This window comes from Ceratosolen solmsi, unplaced genomic scaffold, assembly GCF_000503995.2.
Source record: "Ceratosolen solmsi marchali unplaced genomic scaffold, CerSol_1.0 scaffold25, whole genome shotgun sequence".
Classification (NCBI taxonomy): Eukaryota; Metazoa; Arthropoda; class Insecta; order Hymenoptera; family Agaonidae; genus Ceratosolen; species Ceratosolen solmsi.
In genome coordinates this window covers 724583-737643 of record NW_011948444.1, presented here as the reverse complement: position 1 = coordinate 737643, position 13061 = coordinate 724583, and the positions used below count along the sequence as shown (strand labels likewise).

The 13061-nt window shown below is 31.0% G+C and overlaps 1 protein-coding gene across 1 annotated transcript in view; it reads left to right on the top strand.

Annotated features, from left to right (window-relative positions):
• LOC105366013 (dystroglycan) overlaps nt 1-13061 on the top strand; it is a 165468-nt gene that overhangs the window by 3505 nt on the left and 148902 nt on the right. The window lies entirely within an intron of this gene.

The following is a 13061-nucleotide window of genomic DNA, read 5'->3' as shown; positions in this document are numbered from 1 at the left end:
CGCGAAATCGAGGGCGAGGGAGGGAAGGGGGAAGGGAGGGTCCGATGTAAACGCAGTCACGCACCAGTAAAACTAGATTTTACCATAAATCAGAGTTGTCAGGAATCTCCTTTTAAGGGGATGTGCAATATAAATCTTTACTACGAGACCTGCCGTACCGATCGTGCTTCAGTAAATGACTTCGGTTAAAACATCATTTCGATTTATTCGACATTCAAATCCGTCGTCTCTCCATAATGCAATAAAGCAAAATCACAAAGTGTTTAAAGCTTTTGATATCAATGGCTTTTTAGAAATTATGGAAGAATTATTTGATGTATCTAAGGGCTTGTAATCTTTTTTATTTCATTGCTAAATTATCTTTTCAGGTAACCGTTACTGTTCAAGTCGAAATTTTTAGCAATTGCATACTTTTGCAATAACGAAGATGAATAAAAATCAAAATTAACTCTCATATAAATGAAGATTTATGTAATTGAAATCATATGATTTGCCGTATATGGTTTATGGTCATTGATATATAGAGAGAATTTTTATGACAAGTTCTCTTAAGAAGGGTTTAATGTTTACGTTTTTCACTTTATTTCAATTGAAAAGTTCCTTTCAAGATGAAAACATAACATTACCTTTAGTTTTTTAGAATTCACTTAATGACACTATGTTCAATTTCTATAAGCTACAAGTGCTTTGTTGCAAATAGTACTCTAAAATTCAGGATGTAATTACTGAAATGAAAAGCAATCGTGCGATAGAAAAATGCTATTAGACTTATAATAATACACTTACTACTGAGTAAATTAATATTAGAAATAAAATTATAAATACCAAAAATACCATAAATCGTTCAAGTTTTACCGTAATAAATTTTATCCGCTAATTTTGTTCATTTTGCTTATAAATATTTTAAATTGTAATAATCTTATATATAAATTTATCATTTAAATTTTACTATTGTCATCAAATAGTGAAATTTAGGAAACGAGAAGATTAATGTTGTTTGTAAGTGAGACAATGAATAAAATTTTAATTAACAAAGCATAAGTGGCTTGATAAAGTTAATATCGTAAAAAGCTTTCGACTGCTTTCTCTTGAAGATCGAAGCTTCTAATGCTGCTTTTCTTATCAAACTCCTCAATATCATTTTTACGATATATAGTTATATATATATATATATATATATATATATCTTGCTTCTCTTTCACCTATAATCCCCGAAATATATGAAGTCATCGTATGGAGCATATGCATGTATGAGAGTAAAGTAGGAAAGATTCAAGAAAGGAAAATGAGGAAAATATCCAAAGAATTTGTTGGTGGAATGAACTTTATAAAAATGTACTCGGAATATTTGCCTACAGATACTATTGCAATTTGTTTTCTCCAAAGTATCTTCTGCCGAGCAAAATATTAAAAATAATTATTTATAAATAAGATAAAATTTAGAACGATAAATCTAATAAAAGAGGTACTTTTAAACTGCAAATGTAAAATTTTATGAGTAATAACGATCAGCAAGTCCGTATTGTAGCAGAATCAATTTGTATATATATGTATTACATATTATTTTACACGTATAAAAGGCGTCGAGCAATTTGATGCTGAAGGTGAAGGAAAGTGTTATATGTTGGTACAAATTTCAACCATGCGAGTCGTATCCCAAGAGTATTATATTTGGTGCAAAATTGGGAGCTGGAAAGTACGAATACGCGGAAGCTTTTCAAGTCTAGCATTAAGAATCCGCATCTGCTTTCCCTTTCCACCTTGCCTTTTAACGTACGTAGCGGCACAATATCGATAATGCAGAAAATACGTTGACCGGAAGGTGCAACCGGATATGCAGGAGGAAGCGCGTGCTGCAAATGCCAAGCGTCAAGAGATTTTTCTTCTTCTTGACACATCTCGCCCGCGTGTGCGTGAACATGCGTTACGTGTACACGCATACGTGCGTCTGGGCCTCTGCGCCATCGCTGCGACCAATGCTTTTAATGTACAGATCTATTTCCGTCGCCTTTCCGAGTCTGGCTACGAGCATTGCTCCACATGCGACTCGCCAGATAAGAAACTGAAAAGATACGCTGTCGTTGAGTCTACGCAAAAACTTCACTTTACTTTGCAATGCTGTTCTTCGTTCTTCTTTATTTCTCTAAGATACTGGTACGAATTCTTCTCGCGAATGTGACGAAGCCGGTCACGTTATTTTTACGTGACTCTCGGTCTTCGTTTTTTTCCTTTTTTTTCCTTTTTTTTATGGCAAATGTTTGGCGCGAATGTGCGTCGATGGACAACTACATGGGCCGAATACAATGACTACAGTTCGATGTTTAATAAGATCGTATGCAGTTATTTTTTTTAGCCCATCTGCGACTCTGCGTCATTTACTCTGATGATAGCAGCTTGATAGAAGCACACTTTTAAGTAAAAAAAAACGTTGCTTCTCTATGCGAAAGTTTTCATAAATGTGCAAAACATTTCAACATTGAGGCAAAAATGTCGATTTGATCATTGACAATCGATGCAACACGTGTAAATTCAATCCCGCATAGAGATTGAAATTATGTGTCTGCTAATATAATACGACTTAAATTTAAAAAAATACAATGTTCCACAAAGAAATTAATTTAATATTTAGATATTAGATATTAGATATTAGAAAGATGGTAGCTGCACCGATTCGATCTTATTTCAACGTAAATACGATGACATTCATTTTTCATTCATTGGCTTGTACGATAGATGAGAAGGATTAGTAGATTTTGGAAAGGCGCAACGTATGTCGATCTTCAAAACTGTTTTCCAACAAGTGTATACAAGTGTGCACATGCAAGTTAGCCCCAACATGCTAGCTTTTATGCAAATCCGTGAATTGTTATTCTTCCTCGGGTCAAAGTTTTACTACCGCCTCGGTCGGTAACCAGCCTTGACGGAAGGTTGTTCGAGGCATCCGACTCGACCGATCCTTTATTTGCCTTTCTCGGGCGAATCCATTGAATCCAGGATGTCGGAGTTTATCTATTCTGCTATCCAGAAGGACATCGCCACAGGGTTGTTGAGATACTACCCCCGCTCGGAAAGTCGCAGATAGTCCGGATTCTGATGGCTACGTCTACTCTCAGTTCTCTTAGCTGCTTGGGAAATTTGCAAGAAGTCACTCTGCGATTTTGCAAGTAATAATTCCAGAGTCACGGAAGATGAGGCAAAGATGTCCTTCAAAGGATCGAGCTCTCTAGCCGCATTCACCGAGGCAAGGCTCTCACCCGGGAGCCGAGGAACCTTTTTAAGAAGTAAAACCAACTATGTTGCCACTGAGTTACCAGATTCCGTCGTTATCAACATTATCCTCGTTGCCTCTTACGTAACCAGTGCCTGTGAAAGGAAAAGATGCAGCTTCCCGTGGTTTTAGTGTAAAAAGGCCAATTGCTATATTTACTTTTGTAAAATGTTTTTATATAAAAAATTATGAACAAAATAAGTGTATTAATTTTAAATTAATTTTAAATTAAATGTTTTTTGTTTTTGTTTTTTTGGAATTTCATGGAAATTGAGGGCATCGATTTCTCTTGTTCACTGCATGTAAGCATTGGAATGATAATTGATAATTCGAAGCACGTGAAAATATATTTTAGTCGGAATTGGAAGAAACGAGAAAAAAAAGACAAAAAAAGAAGAAAGAATTTTACGACATATTTTCATAACTTTTGTCACTTGATAATATAAATTATATTGATATATAATTTATGAGAAATATTTGCTGCTAAAAATATACTGACCTGCTTGTCTTGACTTTCGTGTATATAGCTTAAATGCAATTATAAATCTAAAAGTTGCTACCACTAAAATAGAATAAAGATTATCATATACTAAAAATAAAGTCTATAAAGTTCAATCCATTGTAATGTGGAAACAATACACGAGTACTTAATAAATCACTTGGCTTTACTATTACGAATAAACATCAAATCATATTCTCAGAAATGTGAATTTAAAGCGCATGAAATATTAAAGGCTTTCTTTAATTTTAGTATTTTTTATGATTCCGTTGTGACATTTATCGAGTAATTCAAATATAATACAAATTATAATAATATTCAATGATAGATGCTCTAAATACTTTTTAAAGAGAAATATCTAGCGGGTTAATAATAATTATTCATTATTCAATCGATATTCGTGAATAGTTCGACCTTAGTATTTTAAAAATTTGACATAATAATTCGAACGCCACGTCGAATATAAAATTTCGAATATTATAATACAGCTATTTTAGCCTATAGGAACAAAAAATGTATCGATCGAAACGTTTTTACACATCACAACACGCTTATTTAATAATAAGAACGATATTTTTCTCTTTCATATTTTCATATGCTTATCTTATTTGTAAATATATATTTTGTCTTAGTTGTAAAATTCTTTATTAATATAATATAAGCAATAAACGCGTATAGCAGACCAGCAGAATAAGCCAGATATTGTTGTAGCTGAACTGTATAATTGAAAGTTTATAGAAGTTTAGATTCCTTTTGTTCGCATTCAAATCAGTTCAAGTTGGTCGTATAGAGTGCTTTATTTATTGCGTTTATCGTGAAGAGGGTGGAAGGGGTTTGGAATATTATTTATAAATTTATGTGAGTACTGTAATGATTAAAAATGCATTAATTGAAAAATGTGATTAGTATATGAATGTATATTAGGAATGGATTCTTGCCAGGTGAAAAAGTTTATATTTTGATTTTATTATGCATTTATATACTCTCGTTAATAGAGCTTTCATTTTTTCTTTTCTTTTTTCATTTTATTATGTAATCTGTTTTTATTATTTATTAATAGTCCATTTTATTAGAATCATTTTTAAAGGCTTAAATTGTATTTAATAAAAATCTGGATGCAGAGCAGTTTGCGAAGTAGTTTATAGACTTTCTCCAAATGCGCCCACTGTATTTCATGCTTCAGGTAGTTTTATGTGATAATGACGTTTCTTATGACGCTATCTCCTAGAAGATAGTCAACCAGGCCGCCGGAATAAAATGTGACTTATAGGACACTAAAAGACCGAGACCGCGTACTGCTTTAACGTGATATCGTTAGATTTTTATTTCAATATTCTCCACTGCTTGACTTAAATAGACCAAAGTCTGCCAAGAATAGGCAATTAATTGTTTGACAGTACATTAAATAATTAAAAGGAGTTCAAATTTAATTAGTTATTCATTGCCCGAGCATTTGGGGCTGGAGTAGGAGGGTCAAATTGCAAAGTTGAAGCATCTGCATAAATGGTTACGTTGACATCTGTTTTTAATTTTCGACGCCAAGTTGCTTAACACCTGATAATTCTATTTCTCGACGTGTTGTAAATGTCAATAGTCCCAACTTGGGGGATTAATACGTTTTGCAGCTTGTTTCTTGCAAAGTTTCTCAAAGACGGAGTCCCTTCATTTTACATTACATTGCAATTGCATGTCGCAATGATCGATGTAACATCGATTTTTCGATTCACAGGCTCATAATTTCATAATTTCACGATTTGAAGCTCTTTTAACGTCAAACATACATCAGCAGCGAGAATCGCGTAAAGTAACATTGTGCATCGGCATGAGAGAGGGGCTTAAGTCAATCGAATTATTTTCACATCTGTCAAGATACGACATTATCTATTTTATTGCAAGCTCACGAGGCACGTATCATGGCAAACAGCACTTAAAATAACTAAACAATCAGACCCTCAGCACAAATATGTATACGAAAACAAGAATCGATGCTCGCGCGTCATCGTCGCGATTTTAAGCCACCTTACTACTACTATTATTATTATCATTATTATTATCATTATCATTAGTAGACGATATAGTCAAATATTTTATACTTGGGCGACCATTCTGTCGTGTATGAAAATTGGTATTCGTCAATCGATTATGATAAGAGATTAAATTAATATTTTTTTAATATTATATTTTAAAATTATTATCAATGTAGAAATTATTTAATCTTAATATGGTATTTTTAATCTTCACTATACGTACGCATACATTTTTTCTCGTTTTGTTTTTTATGAAAAAAATATTTTATAACATATACCAAAAGTGAAATAATCGTCAGCTGTTAAAAAAAAAAATAATGTAAATAAGCATGCTTTTTTAATTAACAATATCTCAAAATATTTCATTATAATAATTATGAATATAATATTAATTAATGGTAAGTACTTAATGGGTTTAAAAGTCGGTGAAAAGCTTTTGTTTAACGATGATAATTAACAATTTTCACGTAATAATGAAAATTCTGTATAATAAGGAAAAATGATATTAATTATGATGTACAATTAAAAAAAATTTTAATTAATTTAACTATATTTTTATTAACAATATTCCTTCAGATTATATCAGTATATGTATAAGAGTATTGAGAACAGTTTTTTTTTAATTATTTTTCTTAAATATTATTTTTAATATTTTGTCTGTAAAAATTCTGTTAGTGACAATTCAAAATTTTAACAGTTTTTGCGTAGAAAAGTTCATTCCTTGTTAGATTTATTGTTAAACGATATAAATTGTCTGTAATATAATGTATTAAGCTTCCATATTCTTAGACTATATAAAAAAAATGTATATATACACATTTGGGACAGAGCAAAAGTTCGATGATTATTAATCATCTCAGACTAATCAAACTTATTTTTATGATTCGGTTATTTTATTTTATTTCATTATAGACACTTTGACTCTTTCAAATAAAGTGAAAATAAAAAATAATATAATATTGCACAATATAATACAGCTGGAATTTTTCGTAAAATTTATGTTACTTTAAAAATGTATTCAATCAATACTTTGGAAATGAAATCAAATGCGAATTAATTTATAAAGATTAAATTTAACCATTTTTATTCAGAAATTATAATACATTTATTCTGCAAACAAAATTAATTTATTATTTTATTTAATATTTAGTTTATTATAATTAATTAAAAATATACTAAATTAATAACTAAAAATTCGATGATAAGCATCTTGATACGGAATATCTATTATATTTCTTTCTTTTTTTTTTAATTATTAAACGTACAGCAAAGTCTTCATCAAAATAATAATAATATTTATAATTTACTGAGAATTAAATTGATTCTAAAGTTAGTTAGTTGAAGAAAGGCAGCGTTTGGAATTAATTTTTTTATCAGTTGCTTTATAAAAATTTGCTAGTTTTTAAGAAAATTTTTACCATTATTCTTTAATAAATTTACTCACGAATTGCTTTATTGGTAATTAAAACTAAGTATTAATACTTGGAAAAATAACATAAGAGGCAAAAAAGACGACACTCATGGGAAACTTTGTTTACATTTTCAATTAAATTATTCTGCTTTGCTAAAATACAGTAATTATAAAAGAAATAGAGAATTACAGAATCGTCAACGAGCGTCAATATATATTATTTTTTTTTTATAAAATAAATGTCGTCCTAATTGCACGTAATATTATGCTCTACGTTGACCTCTATAAAGATCGATTATCCCTGTATTTTTATGCCGATCTTTAAAAACTCCTCATTTTGCAAAAGTCAGTGAATTCCTGACTTTGAGTAATATTGATTCGCTGCTTCAAGGATAACCAGAATAGAGGCCATTTTAATATTATATTAATAATAGCATTTTTACTCCATAATGGAATTTAATCAATGTCTCTAAGTTTCATGTAAAATTCTTATAAATTATCAAATAAAGGGAGATACCGTCGTATTATTGAATAATTTGATAGCACAAGTTAAAGACGGACGTTTGTTACGGAAAAGTTTAAAAGTACAGATTAGTTTACGGATATATGAAATTTATGTAGAAAAAATCCAGATGAGTGATAAATATTTTAATAAATGAAAAAGTTCTATCGACAAATAAGAAGAGACGGGTACGTGATCTTTTTAGATGGGCTTTTAGGGGTGGGGTTCGTTTATGAATAAAATTTATTCTTACAAAATCCTACCATGTAAATAAATGTATCTATTTTTACATTACGTGTTCGTATTTTTTATTCTACATCCAACATAATTATGCTACTTGAATAATAATTAGCTACTTTTTATCATCGAAACGTAAGCCCATAATATTTGTAAAGTTATGCTAACTCCTATACAAGCTGTCGTCTCCCTTACCCGACATAAAAAACTACCGCTCTTTCAATTTTCGGTATATGCAGGGTCTTTTACTTTCAAATGAGGCCGCGTCGCAGCTGTAAACGAATAAAAGCACAAATAAAATTCCGTCCTTTTGACTGTCTCATTGAGTCCAATGTATATCTGGGGGTGCGTAAGAGAGAGGTGTGATGATGGGGGGGGGGCGGTCTTGGAATACTAAAAATATACTTCCGCAATACGAGCATTGCATGAAGGAGAATAAGAGTTATAATGACGTTGAATGAGGGGTACGTCAACCGCTAAAATTATTAAGGTCTGCGTAGTTGAAGTTTGTCTAGCCACGAAGATGGGGATGAAAATCGACATTACTGAAAGTTCGTCCGAGGCCAGAACGGCATCAGCACCTGAGCATCACCGCGACGTTGCAAAAGTTCGGAAACACTCTTGCGTGAGGATAGGGGACGCGTGTAGGAAGTTGGCGAATAAGAGATGAGAAATGAAATGGAGTTGCAGTGGGCGTTGGTAGCCCCTTTACGTCTCAATGGAACTACTTGATTTCGTTCGTTTCGTTGGCCCATGTAATCACGAGGGCGTTAATATGATTCATGCACCCGATATGATTTTCCCAAACGATATGAATGACTTTTGCCTCTACCGCGACTATTAATTTTCCAAGCTTTTACGGGGATGGGAATTTAAATCAAAGTGATTGGCCTTGATATTCTATGACATAAAGTTTGGAGTGTGCTACCATTTCCAGGCTCAGATCAGCATGTTCACGTATCAAAAAGAATAGTATATTTTGAAATATGAACGAATTAAAGGAAAGTACTTCTCCTTTTAACTGATACAATTTAACGAAAGAGATATTTAAATGATTAGAAATGGTAATTTCTGAATTGTCGGAACTATATTTACTGTTTTACATTAGGTCATAAAAATTGAATTTCAATTCCATCGAATGAAATTCAATATGGAATATAGTAGATTACGCGCTAAATCGATTTAATGACGCTTTAATAATGTACATACATCGCTATTGCAAATAACATCATTTATAGGAGGGAATTTATTTTTCATCTGTTAAAAATTTATTTTCATTTTACTTTCCATTAGGAGCTTTACATTTTTATTAATCAATTTTTAACACATTGTTATTGGCACTAGAACTGCATGGAATTCAGCGAAAGTAGACATTTTTTTTTTTTTTTTTTTTTTTTGATAAAATAATACAGCCATTAATTTATATATACATATATGTATATATAAGTGTCATCGCGATGCAGAAGCTAAGAGATAAATCTTAATAGAAACTACACTTTTCACAGTTGCGTCACGTATACTATGTACGAATTACAAATGCCCAAGTGTAGCGATGTGCATGTAAACACATTGATTATGCAACCAACTGCCGTGTATTTCAAAAGTGAGGCTCGTTCAATGCAGCTTGAATAAGGGTAGATGGTTCGATCCTATTTTCATAATCTTACATAACATAAAAAATAGCAATAAAAACTTCCAGTTTCTCATCTCGTCGTAACTTTATTACGGACGTAATATTACAGCATTGTGGGACAATCAATGGCGCAAGGTAGTGTTAAATCGCTCACTATCCTTTTAATATTTATTTCTAGTATTATTTGATCCCTCGATACTATTACAAATTTGTCAATAAATATCGATCAATAAAATTTTTTAAAAGTACCAGTCGGCTCAAAGTTGTGACAATCATAAGTAGTCTCTAAATTTATCTCCCAATTAAATTTAAATTTAAAGCGACTGTAATTGTATTGGATTAATTAATTATGATAGGTCGTTATTAATAATTATACGAACGGTATATGGTGATAAAGATTTATCTTATAAAATAAATACCAAAACCAATTATAATGTTCTATTATAATTAGTTAATGTAATTATAATGCACTCGTCAATTCAATCGTAAGTTCTGTTATAATTAACCAAGATTTCAAATGAATCGTAAGCCATTTAAAATAATCTCTCGCCACCGAGTATATGTCTCTTTTCTTTGTAAATGTACTTTGAAAAAACTTTGAAAACGCTTAATCTTTACCGTTTTACATTTTTTATTCACGAAACCCAATATCTGCTATCGAAAATTCTTCGAAATTTTTCTTCAAAAAAAAAAAAAAACTCGATTCTGTTCGATCGATGTCGATTTATAAATTGATATTTTCAACTAATTTTCAACTCGAATATAATACAAATAAACTGTGGCGATTAATGTTAAATTTGCATTTAAATAAAATGTGACTTGTACTTAATGGCGACAGTCAGCTAATCTCGCTCGAGAAAATTAAGCAGACTAACTGCGTTTGCGGCAATCCGATGGAAAATATGATTGCAATATCCAGTATGGGAATATAGCATAGGAGATTGAAAATAAAGGATTGTTTGAGAAGATAATGCAGAAGGTAAATCGACTATCCCCGTTTATCGGGCTCAGCAATAAAATGCTGTAAATTGCATAAGAATGGAACTTTTCACTTGGTATATTAATTTAATGCATCGTTAACAAGTGCAATTACTCGCAGCATTTACATTCTATTGACATTGAAGCTAACTTAAATTATAAATATCGTATAATATAACGTGATGTAAAATCATATTATTCTTATTGATCTAGCATAAACGTATAACCTTTGATAACGATGTTAATTAAGCGTCGTTAAAAAATTTTACAATTACAGAAATTGAAAAGAACGATGTGAAAATTGCAAATAGCCTAGGTAGGCTATTGACATATATATTATAGCGAAAGAATTTCCCCTTTAATTTCAATCTATTTTGAAGTTGAATAACATTTCGTAATTATGATGTAATGGGGGGGGGGGGAAGACATAAGACATTCCATATAAATACGTAGGGCATTATAATTTTTATAATATATGCCCAGCATGATTATATGTATTTGAATTGTACTCGAGAAATAAAAGGAAATTATGAAAGCAGAAATGTTAGTCAGTATCGATTGCCTTGTATGATCATAGTAGTTGATATCATAATTTCCGTAGGCATTTTCTCTCATTAATAAATACAAATCTAGCGTTTTGCATATGTACATTAATTAGTTCTTCCCATTAAGTTATCGAAAAGCTTCGAAAATATGTGTAAATATATCATTAAAGTACTAATGAAAATTTTCATTTATTTTATTCTTCAGGATTACGAAGACAGCTTCGTTAAATCGAAACGCTTGAAATAAAACGTTGGCTGATTTCTTTGAGTGTCACAGCTGCTCTTCAAAGTGGTTTGATCATCTTTTTCAACTGCTGCAATTAATGAACAACTTAAAATGTTGACCAGCTTACATACATTTTAGAAGATAAATATATTCATTTATCGTTTGAATTGGCTTTTCAAAAGATCACATATAAACCACAACATAATAATTACCATTAAAAGAAAATTAATATTACTATTTATTTAACATGACGAGAGATGTGTAGTTTTAACGAAACGTGTGCATTTTCAATTTAAAACGCAAAATTTCATTAGTACTACATTAACAGACAAACAAAAGCAAAAGATAGAGCATTCCACATATATAAAATCGAATTAGTTTCACATAGTATAGTGATGTTAATATTTCGTTTTTCCTTATTTATGAATGTATAGGTGATATGATACGATAATGATTGAAAGCAAAAAATTTTTAATTAATAAAATAATTAAAAAATGTATGAATTACATAAATCTTTTATTAATTATAGTTGTCGTGTACTCTTAAGATTAATTAACATTAATTTTTATGTTAATATTTTTCTATTGACTGTGTATAAAATTCAATTGTGCGAAATATAAAAAACAATAAGTTATTGTAAAATAATGTTCAGTAAATTATAATTTTGTAAAAAGAAATGGCGTATTATTATTTGTATACAATGCATGTCAAAAAGAAGACAATGGTAATTGAGAAAATTTTATTACATCCATTTAAAAGAGGTCGCGATTAAAAAAGGTTTCTTTGTTATCGGATAATGGGTTTTCTAGAACTTTCTACTACTTGATGCATTAGCTTAAATCTTTTTCTTAACTCTCGAAGTGGCAAATGACGGCATTTATGGCGGTCAATTTACGAACTGTGCAAGTACAAGTGTCTATGAAAAAGAACGTTTCTCGATTTATTATAGACATTGCCATGTGTATGTATATTACGTGCTTATACGGTTATGCACATGCTTACGTAATAGGGAGGAAGCGATAAATAGCGAGAGAGTGACTGAGAGAGAGAGAGAGATGGGTCATAGATTTGGAACAAACGTCTGTATGCAATGGATCGAGTATACGGATGCACAAGAGCAGAGTGTTGAGGATCACGTCTAAAAATAAGGGAATAAGAATTTCGAATTTCGTTTCCACGAAATGATTTCCACAAATGAACGGCAGCAATGGTCCCACGTCACACTACCACTAAAAAGCCACCCTACCCTACCATTTTTACACACTCGCAACTAAACTCTCAAAGTTACGCACACTTTCTCACAGTCCTCTCGTTCAAGCCTCCTTATTCGTCTCCTTCTCTATATATTTGCAGCAATATTCAATCCTACTGTTTGACAAGATGAATTTCACTTTTTTTTTTTTTTTTTTTTTTTTTTTTTTTTTTTTTTAGTTCAGTAGAGCACTAGTCTAACGCAGTTCACTCATCGTTTTGACAAGAATTTTCAGATTTTGTATTTATGCATACAAATGATTTTCCACGAACTTGTAATATTGAAGATCTTCGAGTCCCGTCGCACAGCGTAAAAATTAAGATTACGATCTCTCCATTTAACAACATTTCAAAAACATGGTATTATTAAACATTTGTATTTATTTTGCTTAATTGGTTCTGATGCACATAAAACAATAGAATCTAAAATTATTACGGCTTTATAATTCATGCATTACAATATTTACACTCGTATCCTCTGTCG